The 16,711-nt window shown below is 39.5% G+C and overlaps 1 long non-coding RNA gene across 1 annotated transcript in view; it reads left to right on the top strand.

Annotated features, from left to right (window-relative positions):
• Window positions 1-670: 670 nt before the first annotated feature.
• The window catches only part of LOC129532081 (uncharacterized), a 30,297-nt gene continuing 14,256 nt past the window's right edge, over window positions 671-16,711 (top strand). Inside the window, exons 1-2 of the long non-coding RNA XR_008677709.2 lie at window positions 671-1,148; window positions 3,749-3,849. This is a non-coding gene — a long non-coding RNA (uncharacterized lncRNA). The remainder of the gene's footprint in view (window positions 1,149-3,748; window positions 3,850-16,711) is intronic.

Genomic DNA, 16,711 nt, shown 5'->3' on the forward strand with positions numbered 1-16,711 from the left:
GGTCAAACGGTATTTCCAGTTCTAGATCCCTGAGGAATCGCCACACTGACTTCCACAATGGTTGAACTAGTTTACAGTCCCACCAACAGTGTAAAAGTGTTGCTATTTCTCCACATGCTCTCCAGCACCTGTTGTTTCCTGACTTTTTAATGATTGCCATTCTAACTGGTGTGAGATGATATCTCATTGTGGTTTTGATTTGCATTTCTCTGATGGCCAGTGATGATGAGCATTTTTTCATGTGTTTTTTGGCTGCATAAATGTCTTCTTTTGAGAAGTGTCTGTTCATGTCCTTTGCCCACTTTTTGATGGGGTTGTTTGTTTTTTTCTTGTAAATTTGTTTGAGTTCATTGTAGATTCTGGATATTAGCCCTTTGTCAGATGAGTAGGTTGTGAAAATTTTGTCCCATGTTGTAAGTTGCCTGTTCACTCTGATGGTAGTTTGTTTTGCTGTGCAGAAGCTCTTTAGTTTAATTAGATCCCATTTGTCAATTTTGTCTTTTGTTGCCATTGCTTTTGGTGTTTTAGTCATGAAGTCCTTGCCCATGCCTATGTCCTGAATGGTAATGCCTAGGTTTTCTTCTAGGGTTTTTATGGTTTTAGGTCTAACGTTTAAGTCTTTAATCCATCTTGAATTGATTTTTGTATAAGGTGTAAGGAAGGGATCCAGTTTCAGCTTTCTACATATGGCTAGCCAGTTTTCCCAGCACCATTTATTAAATAGGGAATCCTTTCCCCATTTCTTGTTTTTGTCAGGTTTGTCAAAGATGAGATAGTTGTAGATGTGCGGTGTTATTTCTGAGGGCTCTGTTCTGTTCCATTGATCTATATCTCTGTTTTGGTACCAGTACCATGCTGTTTTGGTTACTGTAGCCTTGTAGTATAGTTTGAAGTCAGGTAGCGTGATGCCTCCAGCTTTGTTCTTTTGGTTTAGGATTGACTTGTTGATGAGTGAACTCCCATTCACAACTGCTTCAAAGAGAATAAAATACCTAGGAATCCAACTTACAAGGGATGTGAAGGACCTCTTCAAGGAGAACTACAAACCACTGCTCAAGGAAATAAAAGAGGATACAAACAAATGGAAGAACATTCCATGCTCGTGGGTAGGAAGAATCAATATCGTGAAAATGGCCATACTGCCCAAGGTAATTTACAGATTCAATGCCATCCCCATCAAGCTACCAATCACTTTCTTCACAGAATTGGAAAAAACTACTTTAAAATTCATATGGAACCAAAGAAGTATTTACTTTTTAAAATATGTTTTCCTTTTAGGAATATAGATTTGCATTTTTAAGAAGAACTCTTGAAGACCTATTGTTAGCAGTCAAAATGTCACATCTTTCTGTCTGTCAAGAATGGCAAAAATCCATATTTTACAATAACTGGCTGTTACTTATTGATTCTACCCAGCTTAAAATGTGTTTCTGAAGCATAATGAGATAGAGATTAAGATCAAGGGCTTTGCAGTCAGACAGACCTAGTTTTGAAGCTAAACTCTATCCCTTGCTGGCTGTCAGTGATGATTTACTTACCTCTAAGATGGGACAGTGGTACCCACTTCGTTGGGTTGTTGTGAGAAATAAATTCATTAATGTTAAGTAATATGAAGGGTCCAATAATTACGAACTGCTATTATTATTTATGTAATTGAAATTAGGTAATTCAAACATTTGTAAAATTGAAACATTGCTTTTTATTGGTCTCAAATATAGGTCACATATATTTACATATAGGAATACTTGCACCCTATACAAAGGAAATGTAAACCTAAGTAAACCAAGGATATGTAAAGCATCAAGCCTTATTCAGCTTTGTTTTCCCAACAGTGTATAGCACAGACATGTAATCATTGCTAAATCAATGTAGAGTTTTATTCAATCACCATGAAATGTGTTTAATAGAATATATATTTCCCATAAAGTAGAAATAGCTCCAACAAAGAAAAAAGATTTGCACACTAATGTACTTCAGTTGTATTAAACCATTCTTGTGTTTTTCTTCAGTTAAAATCAAATGAAGTATTCTCTTGAAAGATGGGTCCATTTCTTTTGTCATCACTGTAACAGAAATCTCACAAGTTATAAGCAATAAACCAGTATCCTAGGGCCTAATTTACTATCAAGAAGAATATTAGATACCTTCAGATGACTAGAAAAGTGTGCCAAATTGTACCCCAGGGTTCTAAAAGACTTCATGTCTTCCTATAAATTACAACGTTGCTTATTATCGGGAAATAATTTAAACATTTGAAGAAGCTGTTTTAATAATATCAACAAAACAGTATCATTAAACAGCAGTTTTTATAATATCAACAGCTTACTATTAAGCAGTTTTAATAATATCAACAGAATATCAAATTGGACCAGAAGTGTGGACCAATTTGGTAGGGGATAATTAATGATGTCGGAGTTAAAAATCTTTCAGAAATGGGCGTGAATACCTGTTATTTAAGAATCATTAAAAATGGGCATCCAAGAAGCCATCTTCAAGTGCAAAGTTTACTTAGCATTTGAGGTAAATTCAATCCAGGGATCTTTTAAAACTGTTAATACAGGTTGAGTTCAAGCCTCTGTCATAATGACTGACTAGTGACTCTAAGTTTGTCTGGTGCAAAACACCAGTCTCTCAAAGAGACAGTTTGATGTCTCACAAAATCTAAAAGTCTGCTTGATTGAAAGCTGTATAATCATTTTTAGATAATAGAGAAAGCCAAATGAACCTCCTTAGCGACTGCATTTTAGGATATAGACATGGACTGAGTAAGAAAATCTTTCCTGTTTCCATATTTACCAGTGCTTGTGTGTTCCTTCTTTAGAAACTCCAAGTGTTTGTACCTTGCCCTTTCCCTCTTAGTTGTAGTCAACTGATTGGAGTCAACAATACTGAGCATCCTGGGAAAGAGATGGTCCTAAGCCTCTAGATGAGAGCCGCATCTTGTTTTACACTGGGGCCTCTCAAAAGCAGATATTCTCACCAAAATTTCTACTCCTGGTCAAGAAGTCACAGCAGTTCCATGTCAAGATCTTTTTTTTTTAATCCCTGGCTACGACATCTGGGAGCAGCAGATGTTTGGTAGCTTCACAACTTCTTTCTTAAATGGGCAATCCTCCTTCTCCAGGAGAGTATCAAATACTCCCATTTTAACCATGTTTCTGCTTTTTACCTCACTGATCATCACAAGCCCAAACTCCATTACCAGCTCTGTTTATTACAGAGTCAAATCAGCCAAATTGAATCCACTGCCCATTTTTGTAAATAAAGTTTTACTGGAACACAACTATATCCACTTCTTTACATATCGTCTACAGCTGCTTTCACTCTAAAAACGCAGAGGGTTGGCTTTATCTCAAGCAGTTAGACTCTCCTCATGCTAGACTCTCCATCTGTCCAATCTCCCCGCTGGGGTCCAAGACCTACAGATGCTTACTGACTCTTTAAAAACTTAATAAATAAATAAAAATTTGTAAAGTAAAAGGCAGAGTTGAGTACTTGAAACGGAGGCCATATGACCCACAAAGCTTAAAATATTTACCATCTGTCCCTTTATTTAAACAATATGCTGACCCCTAGCCTAGATATTCGTTCTTGCACTACTATGTATATCTACTCCTCTGACCTACTCTTTCACTTCTGCCATCCCAACCCCTTCCTCTCAGCCATCTACAGCTGCCAATCCATCATCAACAAGTGTGACTGCATCCTCAACATCATCTTGAATGTTCCCTTTCCTTTCTTACTCTAGGTAAAACCTGGCTGTGCCCTGTTGAAATCAATTCTGTTGCAGTCATATGCGGTGGAATCTGTTCTTCTTTTGCATCCTACGTAACCAGACCAAGCTGTGGGGTGAGTGCTTTTCTTGTTCTCCAGTGCCATTTTCAGACCTATTGTCTTCCTGCATCCTTCCAAACCCCAGGCTCTGTTAAAGTTGTGCCATCAGAGTTTTTTGGGTTTCTGTAAAGATGAGATCTCACTATGTTGTCCAGGCTGGTCTTGAACTCCTGGCCTCAAGCAGTCCTCCTGCCTTGGACTCCCAAAGTGCTGAGATTACAGACATGAGCCATCACACCTGGCCCTGTGCCATCAGACTTTGGCACCTATCCCCTTCCTTGTTGCTGTCATCTAGAGAATTCAGTTAACTTTATTCTTTGATAAATTTAGCACCTGGCTCATTGAGGCTTTTTTCATTATTATTCTGATGTTATTCTCACTCACTTCCTTCTTTCTGACTTCAATGCCCACTCAAATATTACATCTAATACCTTAGACTCCAGTTTCCAGATCCTCCCACCTTACAATAGAATATTATTCTTCACCCACCATCAGCTATCCACTCCTGTCTGAGGTCATACTTCTGACCTTGTAATCATCAATAAGTCCATCATCTCCAGTATCTCTAGTACAAGCATCCCATTCTTTGACTATTGTCTTCTATCCTAACAGCTCACTAAACCAAGAATATCTATACAAACAATATCTTGCCTTTATTAAGACTCTCTAATCTGGTGAGTTTATGACTGAATCACTATCAATCTGTCCTCTTCAGGTACTCCCTTCCTTATTCACTCACCTTAGACTCTATAATACATTATTAAGCCACTGTTTGATAACACCCTTCACTCCCTTGCCTCTGCCACCCTCTTTCACCTTAGCCGAGCTGCAACCCTCTTATACCCAATGGTCCCCATGCAACAACACAACTGAACACTGGTGAAGACAAAAACTTATGCTTGCTAGCATCACTTTAAATTCTGGCTATAAATCTCAAGTGGATAGTCAAGAGCAGTATTATTAAACCTGTAGGACTTTTGCATTCCCACTTTCCAAAATGATAATTTCACCTCATGTCTTAACTCCTTAAATCTCCTGACCCATTTTACTGTTCATACTCTCAGCTTATAACATTGCTTCATAAATCATTGAGAAAATAGAAGTAGTTTGACAAGAATTCCCTCACCTTTCCAATCAAATATTATCTATCCTCCTCACTCTGTACCTATTTTCTGCCTGCTCAATTTATTGTAGAGCAACTGTCTCTGCTGCTGTCACTGGTACACTGTCTGGTTTTACTCTGGAATTCATGCCCCCCTCACCTTATTAAAGGTTTTGTTTCTCATTTCTCTGCTCATTCTTCCCTGAATCATCACTTCTTTCCTCAATCACTCCCATTGTCGTATACCAGTTCTAATAATTCCTTTCTTACACACACACAAACACACTGACAACTAAAACAGTAATAATAGCAAAAAGAGCAGCAAAAAGACCCTCACTTCACCTTCCATCCTTTTCCAGTGGTCTCCTGTGTCTCAGCTTAAATGTTTTCCCAGGGGGTCTTCCTCGTCCACCCATTTAAAAGTAGCAGCTCAGTTATTTTTTATCATATTATTCAATTTGAAGTCTCTTCATTGCATTTATCACTCTCTTATGTGTGTATATGTTAATGTTTGTTTACTGTTTTTCTCCACCTCCCCCCATATTACATAAGCTCTGGGAGTGCAAGTGTCTTCTGTCTTTTCATGTCTGTAATCTCAGCACACATGATAGGCGAAGAAAGTCCTCAATAATAATCTTTGAGTGAGTGAACGAATGAATGAATGAATGACTCTGTGTGTGTGTGTGTGTGTGTGTGTGTGTGTGTGTGTGTGTGTGTCTACAACTAGACCATAGGATTCACCAGGGCAAGGACTTTGTGTCTTATAAGTCTTTGTAGTTGGTGTTTAATAAACACTTGTTGCATGAGTGAGCGAATCATTGCTCTAAATGAGCAATAATCTAAAGATAAAAGTTATTAACATGATGTTCCGCTTTTAAAATTTGCATTGGCATTTTTACTTTAACAAAATCAAAATGATTTCTTTTAGGATTATACTAATTCCTTTTAAACTAGTGCTAATTTGTGTGACTTATCCATATGCATCTAAATTAATTTTTCTAACTTTAACTAGAGCTTATAAATAAATAAGTATACATATATGTATGTAGATGGATGGCTATATATACACCTACCCACACATATATAAAACATATGTTAGTCCTGTTCTAAGGATCTGCCAAACTTTCTTGGTAAGACTTGCCAATTGCAATCATGTGACAGGATGACAGTTCTCTTCTCTGGGAGAAGTCCAGACTTCCAGTGTCTGGGACAGAAATAATGTAGACCAAGAAACATATATAGCTGATGATGGATGATTTTTGGCTCTCATAATGTGAGGTTTGGTCTTCTTATTGGGAGACTATGAAAATCATTAGATCAGAAATTATTTTTATTTCTACTCAGCTGAAAGAAGTTTTCCTTCTAGTATTTCTGTATGCAGGCATACTGCAAAGACAATTTGCTTGGTCAATATGGGTTTATACTAAACTCTACAACTCAAAGATAGGATGAGATCCTTTTGCCAGTGTAGCTGTCTTATTTTTATTGGCATAGTAACTATGTGTCCAAATATACACCAATTATAGATGTTTTCCTGTTGTCAGTAATATGGTACTGTTTAAGAGTGAAGACGTTTTCACTCTCAGGCAAAACTGATTCTGAGGACATGACAGGGATACTTCAGTGATTGCATTTATGCGCACAGAGGAGGTTAACAGTCAGGAATGCTTTCAGTGGTAAGCAACACAATAATTAGCAGTGCTTCAACAAATTGGGGATCAGTGGCTCAATGACATAAAGAGTGCCATCTTTGCAATTCCATTGACCTTCCTGTCAAAGTCGAATGATGGCTGCAGTGCAAAAGTGTCCTAGCACACCTGTCCTAGCAAGTGTGCTTTTGCTAGGTCAGGTGTGCTAGAAGCAGGAGGTGGTGTGGACAGGTGAGTTTCTCTTTTTGCTGATATTCTCTTATCAAGGAGATAAAAACACTTACCCTCCAACAAACTCCTCCAACAAACTTCCCTTTACATCTTATTGCCTCTTAATTTGTCCCATGACAGTTCCTAGACCAGCTGCCGAAGCTACCTTTCCTGAGAACTAAAATCCTTGCCTGATTTCTGAACAAATGGGGGCTCCACTTGAAAGAGTGGATAGGGGAATGGTTTTTGTGATGGCAAGGAATAGAGCCTGCCACAGCGGGCTAACAACCACACTCATGAGGTTTCATGGAGGAGATCTTGCTTATGTTGAATTCAACAGAAGCTGACAGGTAATACAGTTGAGAAAGGTTGAAAAGGCAGAGAAAGAGCTGCTTCTGCAAGTGTATTGAACAATCAAAGGCAAATAATTTGTTACAGCTGGGCATTCTGTACATGTAGATTAGTGAGAGATGACTGCAGAGGTCAGCAGACCTCGTGCCATAAAGACAACATGGAAGCAGGGAGTCAAGTTCTCATACCTTTGGGCATTCATTCTGAAATTGCTAAAGAAGCAAATAAATGTCTGTCTGGGCTTTCCCGCCATACATGACTGAGAATATCCAGACATTTCTCTATATTAAAGAAAAAGGAGAGAGCAGTCATTACTTAGAATGTCTTTTTGTGCTTGCGCGCACGTGCTCTCTCTCTCTCTCTCCCCCTAGCTAAACCTTGGCTGGGGAGTTTTCTGCATTTTGCTAAGCTAGATTGTACTCAATGGGTTATAGAGCCCCAGAAGATTTTTCAGCTACACTTCACCCACTTTCTTTGGAGAAAAGAGGCTGAATGCTTGCAGTGAAACTAGTCCTGCTACCCTAATCATTGTTGATCAGGCCAAGAAACCAGTACCTGAACCCAAATTTGTCCCAGTAAGAACTCACCATATTGGGTAAAGACAAACCAATAAAATTAGATCTCCTCACCTTGAGAAGGGAAACTGAATGAGAGATGTATGCTAGAAATGTCAGTAGCAGAAGCAACGTGCAGAGGAGGAAGGAGAGAGGGCAGAGGGAAAGAGCTAGAGAGAAAAAGAAAAAGGGGAAAGTGAACAACAGCTGGGCTCTGGAAATTAACATAATAAGTCTCTGGCTATTGGAAACTGAGGAGGAAAAAAAGAACACAGAAAGTGTCAATCAACTCTCAGACAATTCTTTAGTGACATGGACCATATTATCATGATTATCTTCAGTTCATAGGAATCATTAAATCTATTCCCAAAATGCAATCTAATATTCTCCCAAGGAATATAATATATTCAAATAAAATTATTGACAAAGGTTATGATCGTAAATTATTTATCAGGTTGAATTACTCCCCACCTTCCAGGGAAGTCTCAGGTTGAGGTCTTTGGAAATAGTCATGCCACTGTTTCCTCTTTGAGTTTATGGTTAATGGCTCAGAGAGAAGTCTTTTCTTCCCTGGGTAGTTCTGAGTAAGAAAACAATAGTCAAACTTGAATGTAATCACTGAGGCAACAAGAGAAAGAAAAGTAATGTTTAGTTAACAGAACTGCAGACCGGAAGAGACAGGATTCATGGATCTGCCAAGGTGAGGAATACAGCCTGAAATGCAAATAGAAGCAGATTGGAGAACAGGAAAGAAACTTCTGGAGAAAGCAGGCAAAGGGACCTGTTCCAGTGGAAGCACACTTTATGTCTCCCAGAATAGTAGTTCCCCATCCTGGCTTCCTGTCAGAATTACCTGCAGTTCGTTTCAAAAAACACATTTCCAGAACTTGCTCAATTCCTGCTGAATCAAAATATGACTTTTTATGCAGCTGGCCTGGCACCTACACATGATGAACTTTTTCCTGTCCAGAGGAAAATATCCACGATGATGGCAAAAGTCCTTTCTTGAGAGCTGTCTTTTATTCTCGGACTAAGGTCATCTTAATTTTTTATTATAATATTCTTCCTTTTATGAAATTGTTATGACAAAACATGATGAGTTTTTTTTTAATGTTCTTACTTAGCAAAATAAAAATTAGCAAAACTATTGCTAGGTCTATGACCTTGGATGGTTCACCAAAATCATCATCACTAGTTCCTGATTTTAAAATCAGAGTAGTAAAACCTGGCTGGGCGCGGTGGCTCACACCTGTAATCCAAGCACTTTGGGAAGCCAAGGCAGGTGGATCGCCTAAGGTCAGGAGTTGGAGACTAGCCTGGCCTAACATGGTGAAACCCTGTCTCTACTAAAAATATAAAAAGTAGCCTGGCGTGGTGGCGAGCACCTGTAATCCCAGCTACTCCGGAGGCTGAGGCAGGAGAATCACTTGAACCTGGGAGGCAGAGGTTGCAGTGAGCCGAGATCGCGCCATTGCACTCCAGCCTGGGTAACAAGAGCGAAACTCCGTCTCAAAAAAAAAAAAAAAAAAGAGTAGTAAAACATAACAGCATTGTTTTGTGTAGATTATAGGAAATAACATGTATAATACAACTGGTACATAAGAAACACCCAATATGTTCTCTATGTTATCAGGTAAAATACTTTGGTTTGACTCTTGTTACTCAAATGATAGGATGATTTATTGTTTCAGGTAAGTGAAACGTCTTGACATTGTGATTGGCGTCCAGTCTCGTTCAAACAGGACTCTGCTTTTCTATGATTCTTTCTGTTGTCCCCTCCACTATGTTTTGTATTTGCCTCTGGTCTAGCTTCTCAAGGTAGCCTCCAGGATGCACAGAGTGCGAGAGGATGCTTTTCCCTAAACCAGGAACAAAATTCCAGCCCTAAGGAGATTGGACCACTCCCGACCAATGAGTTTGGCCAGGGAGGTCATGCACTGATTGGCTCAGCCCTGGATCAGTCTACTTCTCAACCAATCAAGGTGCTAAAGGAAATAGGATTACCCTAAACAATTTAACACACCAGGACTCATTCCTGAAGCTGGAGATGCTGTAACACAATCAAAACTGTAAGGCTTAAAAGAATTAAAGTAGGAATTGCCGCAATTCCCTTCCTAGACTTATTCCCAAATATACTTACTATGGACTACCTGCATACAGCAGCCCCTTCACATATTTTTACTGCCTGTCATAAAGTAGTCTGGGTTACATTTAAAGAAGCTGCCAGCACTTAATGCATAGAAGTACTAAAAAATTGTTACTGATGTTTGAAAAATATAGAAAATTAGAAGCGGAATGGCTGAGTGTAGTGGCTTACACCTGCAGTCCCTACATGTTAGGAGGCCAAAGCAGGAAGACTGCTTGAGGCCAGGAGTTTGAGACTTGGGCAGCATAGCAAGGCTTTGTCTCTACGAAAAATTGAATAAATGGATAAATAATAAAAGAAAAGGAAAGAATAAAGAAAATTAGAAGGGGAAGAAGCCTCTTATCCCACCAGAGAGTGTAAATGATTATTAAAATTTAATGTATTCTTGTCTTTGCATTGTGTGCATGTATATTGTGTTACATATAAAATTGCATATGTTTATATTTTATTTAATTAACTTATTTATTATACTTTAAGTTCTAGGGTACATGTGCACAACGTGCAGGTTTGTTACATATGTATACATGAGCCATGTTAGTGTGCTGCACCCATTAACTCGTCATTTACATTAGGTGTTTCTCCTAATGCTATCCCTCCTCCCTCCCCCAACCCCATGACAGGCCCCGGAGTGTAATGTTCCCCACCCTGTGTCCAAGTGTTCTCATTGTTCATTTCCCACCAATGAGTGAGAACATGTGGTGTTTGGTTTTCTGTCCTTGGGATAGTTTGCTCAGAATGATGGTTTCCAGCTTCATCCATGTCCCTACAAAGGACATGAACTCATCCTTTTTTTTATGGCTGCATAGTATTCTATGGTGTATATGTGCCACATTTTCTTAATCCAGTCTATCATTGATGGACATTAGGGTTGGTTCCAAGTCTTTGCTACTGTGAATAGTGCCACAGTAAACATACGTGTGCATGTGTCTTTACAGCAGCATGATTTATAATCCTTTGGGTGTATACCCAATAATGGGATAGCTGGGTCAAATGGTATTTCTAGTTCCAGATCCTTGAGGAATCACCACACTGTCTTCCACAATGGTTGAACTAGTTTACAGTCCCACCAACAGTGTAAAAGTGTTGCTATTTCTCCACATCCTCTCCAGCACCTGTTGTTTCCTGACTTCTTAATGATCGCCATTCTAACTGGTGTGAGATGGTATCTCAATGTGGTTTTGATTTGCATTTCTCTGATGGCCAGTGATGATGAGCATTTTTTCATGTGTCTTTTGGCTGCATAAATGTCTTCTTTTGAGAAGTATCTGTTCATATCCTTCACCCACTTTTTGATGGGGTTGATTTTTTCTTGTAAATTTGTTTAAGTTCTTTATAGATTCTGGATATTAGCCCTTTGTCAGATAGGTAAATTGTAAAAATTTTCTCCCATTCTGTAGGTTGCCTGTTCACTCTGATAGTAGTTTCTTTTGCTGTGCAGAAGCTCTTCTGTTTAATTAGATCCCATTTGTCAATTTTGTCTTTTGTTGCCATTGCTTTTGGTGTTTTAGTCATGAAGTCCTTGCCCATGCCTATGTCCTCAATGATATTTCCTAGGTTTTCTTCTAGGGTTTTTATGGTTTTAGGTCTAACATTTAAGTCTTTAATCCATCTTGAATTAATTTTTGTATAAGATGTAAGGAAGGGATCCAGTTTCAGCTTTCTACATATGGCTAGCCAGTTTTCCCAGCACCATTTATTAAATAGGGAATCCTTTCCCCATTTCTTGTTTTTGTCAGGTTTGTCAAAGATCAGATGGTTGTAGATGTGTGGTATTATTTCTGAGGGCTCTGTTCTGTTCCATTGGTCTATCTCTCTGTTTTGGTACCAGTACCATGCTGTTTTGGTTACTGTAGCCTTTTAGTATAGTTTGAGGTCAGGTAGCGTGATGCCTCCAGCTTTGTTCTTTTGGCTTAGGATTGTCTTGGCAATGCGGGCTCTTTTTTGGTTCCACATGAACTTTAAAGTAGTTTTTTCCAATTCTGCGAAGAAAGTCATTGGTAGCTTGACGGGGATAACATTGAATCTACAAATTACCTTGGGCTGTATGGCCATTTTCATGATATTGGTTCTTCCTATCCATGAGCATGGAATCTTCTTCCATTTTTTTGTGTCCTCTTTTATTTCGTTGATCCGTGGTTTGTAGTTCTCCTTGAAGAGGTCCTTCACATCCTTTGTAAGTTGGATTCCTAGGTATTTTATTCTCTTTGAAGCAATTGTGAATGGGAGTTGACTCCTGATTTGGCTCTCTCTTTGTCTGTTCTTGGTGTGTAGGAATGCTTGTGTTTTTTGCACATTGATTTTGTATCCTGAGACTTTGCTGAAGTTGCTTATCAGCTTAAGGAGATTTTGGGCTGAGACGCTGGAGTTTTCTAAATATAAAATCATGTCGTCTGGAAACAGGGACAATTTGACTTCCTCTTTTCCTAATTGAATACCCTTTATTTGTTTCTCCTGCCTGATTGCCCTGGCCAGAACTTCCAACACTATGTTGAATAGGAGTGGTGAGAGGTCATCTCTGTCTTGTGGCAGTTTTCAAAGAGAATGCTTCCAATTTTTGCCCATTCAGTATGATATTGGCTGTGGGTTTGTCATAAATAGCTCTTAATTATTTTGAGGTACGTCACATCAATACCTAGTTTATTGAGAGTTTTTAGCAAAAAGGGCTGTTGAATTTTGTTGAAGGCCTTTCTGGCATCTTTTGAGATAATCATGTGGCTTTTGTCTTTGGTTCTGTTTATGTGTTGGATTACGTTTATTGATTTGCGTATGTTGAACCAGCCTTGCATCCCAGGGATGAAGCCAAGTTGATCGTGGTGGATAAGCTTTTTGATGTGGATGTGCTGCTGGATTTGGTTTGCCAGTATTTTATTGAGGATTTTTGCATCAATGTTCATCAGGGATATTGGTCTAAAATTCTCCTTTTTTGTTGTGTCTCTGCCATGCTTTGGTATCAGGATGATGCTGGCCTCATAAAATGGGTTAGGAAGGATTCCCTCTTTTTCTATTGATTGGAATACTTTCAGAAGGAATGGTACCAGCTCCTCCTTGTACCTCTGGTAGAATTCAGCTGTGAATCTGTCTGATCCTGGACTTGTATTGCCTCAGTTTCAGAGCCTGTTATTGGTCTATTCAGGGATTCAACTTCTTCCTGGTTTAGTGTTGGGAAGGTGTATGTGTCCAGGAATTTATCCATTTCTTCTAGATTTTCTGGTTTATTTACATAGAAATGTTTATAGTATTCTCTGATGGTAGTTTGTATTTCTGTGGGATCGGTGGTGATATCCCCTTTATCATTTTTTATTGCGTCTGTATGATTCTTCTCTCTTTTCTTCTTTATTAGTCTTGCTAGTGGTCTATCAATTTTGTTGATTTTTTCAAAAAACCAGATCCCGGATTCCTTGATTTTTTGAAGGGTTTTTTTCTGTCTCTATCTCCTTCAGTTCTGCTCTGATCTTAGTTATTTTTTGCCTTCTGCTAGTTTTTGAATGTGTTTGCTCTTGCTTCTCTAGTTCTTTTAATTGTGTTGTTAGGGTGTCAATTTTAGATCTTTCCTGCTTTCTCTTGTGGGCACTTAGTGCTATAAATTTCCCTCTACATACTGCTTTAAATGTGTCCCAGAGATTCCGGTATGTTGTGTCTTTGTTCTCATTGGTTTCAAAGAACATCTTTATTTCTGCCTTCATTTCATTATGTACCCAGTAGTCATTTAGGAGCAGGTTGTTCAGTTTCCATGTAATTGAGTGGTTTTGAGTGAGTTTCTTAATTCTGAATTCTAGTTTGATTGCACTGTGGTCTGAGAGACAGTTTGTTACAATTTCTGTTCTTTTACATTTGGTGAGGTGTGCTTTACTTCCAACTATGTGGTCAATTTTGGAATAAGTGTGATGTGGTGCTGAGAAGAATGTATATTCTGTTGATTTGGGGTGGAGAGTTCTGTAGATGTCTATTAGGTCCACATGGTGCAGAGCTGAGTTCAATTCCTGGATATCCTTGTTAACTTTCTGTCTCGTTGATATGTCTAATGTTGACAGTGGGGTGTTAACGTCTCTCATTATTATTGTGTAGGAGTCTAAGTCTCTTTGTATGTCTCTAAGGACTTGCTTTATGAATCTGGGTGCTTCTGTATTGGGTGTATATATATTTAGGATAGTTAGCTCTTCTTGTTGAATTGATCCCTTTACCATTATGTAATGACCTTCTTTGTCTCTTCTGATCTTTGTTGGTTTAAAGCTTGTTTTAGCAGAGACTAGGATTGCAACTCCTACTTTTTTTTGTTTTCCATTTGCTTGGTAGATCTTCCTCCATCCCTTTATTTTGAGCCTGTCTGTGTTTCAGCACGTGAGATGGGTCTCCCGAATACAGCACACTGATGGGTCTTGACTCTTTATCCAATTTGCTAGTCTGTATCTTTTAATTGGAGCATTTAGCTGATTTACATTTAAGGTTAATATTGTTATGTGTGAGTTTGATTCTGTCATTATGATGTTAGCTGGTTATTTTGCTCATTAGTTGATGCAGCTTCTTCCTAGTATCGATGGTCTTTACAATTTGGCATGTTTTTGCAGTGGCTGGTACCAGTTGTTCCTTTCCATGTTTAGTGCTTCCTTCAGGAACTCTTGTAAGATAGGCCTGTGGTGACAAAATCTCTCAGCATTTGCTTGTCTGTAAAGTATTTTATTTCTCCTTCACTTATGAAGCCTAGTTTGGCTGGATATGAAATTCTGGGTTGAAAATTCTTTTCTTTAAGAATGTTGAATATTGGCCCCCACTCTCTTCTGGCTTGTAGAGTTTCTGCCGAGAGATCCGCTGTTAGTCTGATGGGCTTCCCTTTTTGGGTAACCCACCTTTCTCTCTGGCTGCCCTTAACATTTTTTGTTGCATTTCAACTTTGATGAATCTGACAATTATGTGTCTTGGAGTTGCTCTTCTTGTGGAGTATCTTTGTGGTGTTCTCTGTATTTCCTGAATTTGAATGTTGGCCTGCCTTGCTAAGTTGGGGAAGTTCTCCTGGATAATATCCTGCAGAGTGTTTTCCAACTTGGGTCCATTCTCCCCGTCACTTTCAGGTACACCGATCGGACATAGATTTGGTCTTTTCACATGGTCCCATATTTCTTGGAGGCTTTGTTCATTTCTTTTTATTCTTTTTTCTCTAAACTTGTATTCTCGCTTCATTTCATTCATTTGATCTTCAATCACTGATACCCTTTCTTCCACTTGATCGAATCAGCTACGGAAGCTTGTGCATGCGTCACATAGTTCTTGTGCCATGGTTTTCAGCTCCATCAGGTCATTTAAGGTCTTCTCTACACCGTTTATTCTAGTTAGCCATTCGTCTAATCTTTTTTCGAGGTTTTTAGCTTCTTTGCGATGGGTTCGAACATCCTCCTTTAGCTTGGAGAAGTTTGTTGTTAGCGATCGTCTGAAGCCTTCTTCTCTCAACTCATCAAAGTCATTCTCCATCCAGCTTTGTTCCATTGCTGGCAAGGAGCTGCATTCCTTTGGAGGAGAACAGGCAGTCTGATTTTTAGAATTTTCAGCTTCTCTGCTCTGGTTTCTCCCCATCTTTGTGGTTTTATCTACCTTTGGTCTTTGATGATGGTGATGTACAGATGGGGTTTTGGTGTGGATGTCCTTTCTGTTTGTTAGTTTTCCTTCTAACAGTCAGGACCATCAGCTGCATGTCTGTTGGAGTTTGCTGGAGGTCCACTCCAGACCCTGTTTGCCTGGGTTATCACAAGCGGAGGCTGCAGAACAGCAAATATTGCAGAATGGCAAATGTTGCTGCCTGATCCTTCCTCTGGAAGCTTCATCTCAGAGGGGCACCCAGCTGTATGAGGTGTCAATCGGCCCCTACTGGGAGATGTCTCCCAGTTAGGCTACTCAGGGGTCAGGGACCCACTTGAGGAGGCAGTCTGTCCATTCTCAGATCTCAAACTCCATGCTGGGAGAACCACTACTCTCTTCAAAGCTGTCAGACAGGGACGTTTAAGTCTGCAGAAGTTTCTGCTGTCTTTTGTTCAGCTATGCCCTGCCTGCAGAGGTGGAGTCTACAGAGGCAGGCAGGCCTCCTTGAGGTGCAGTGGACTCCACCCAGTTCGAGGTTCCTGGCGGCTTTGTTTACCTACTCAAGCCTCAGCAATGGCAGACGCCCCTATCCCAGCCTCACTGCTGCCTTGCAGTTCAATCTCAGACTGCTGTGCTAGCAGTGAGTGAGGTTCTGTGGGCGTGGGACCCTCTGAGCTAGGCACGGGATATAATATCTTGGTGTGCCGTTTGCTAAGACCATTGGAAAAGTGCAGTATTAGGGTGGGGGTGTCCCAATTTGCCAGGTACTGTCTGTCATGGCTTCCCTTGGCTAGGAAAGGGAATTCCCTGACCCCTTGTGCTTCTCGGGTGAGGCAGTGCCCCGCCCTGCTTCGGCTCACACTCCATGGGCTGCACCCACTGTCCGACAAGCCCCAGTGAGATGAACCTGGTACCTCAGTTGGAAATGCAGAAATCACCCATCTTCTGCATCGCTCATGCTGGGAGCTGTAGACTGGAGCTGCTCCTATTCGGCCGTCTTGGAACCACTCCCTCCTATATTTTATTTTAAATCGTGTTTTAAACTAATAGATGTTTCTTTATTATAAGGGAAATATCCATTCAAGTTTAAAAATAGGAAAATTTACACATGTGAAACAAAAAAGAAAGGAAATGAGAAAGGGAAAGAGGGAGGGAGAAAGAAAAGAAGAAATGAGGGAGGGAAGGAAAATAGAAATCTTGTTGAGATATCATCTCTGTTTTTTAGTATGCATCAAATATTTGTTTTATGTAGTTGAGGTAAAGTTATTTATACTTGTGTTTTAAGCATAATTAACTA

Source organism: Gorilla gorilla, chromosome 11 (assembly GCF_029281585.2).
Source record: "Gorilla gorilla gorilla isolate KB3781 chromosome 11, NHGRI_mGorGor1-v2.1_pri, whole genome shotgun sequence".
Lineage (NCBI taxonomy): Eukaryota > Metazoa > Chordata > Mammalia > Primates > Hominidae > Gorilla > Gorilla gorilla.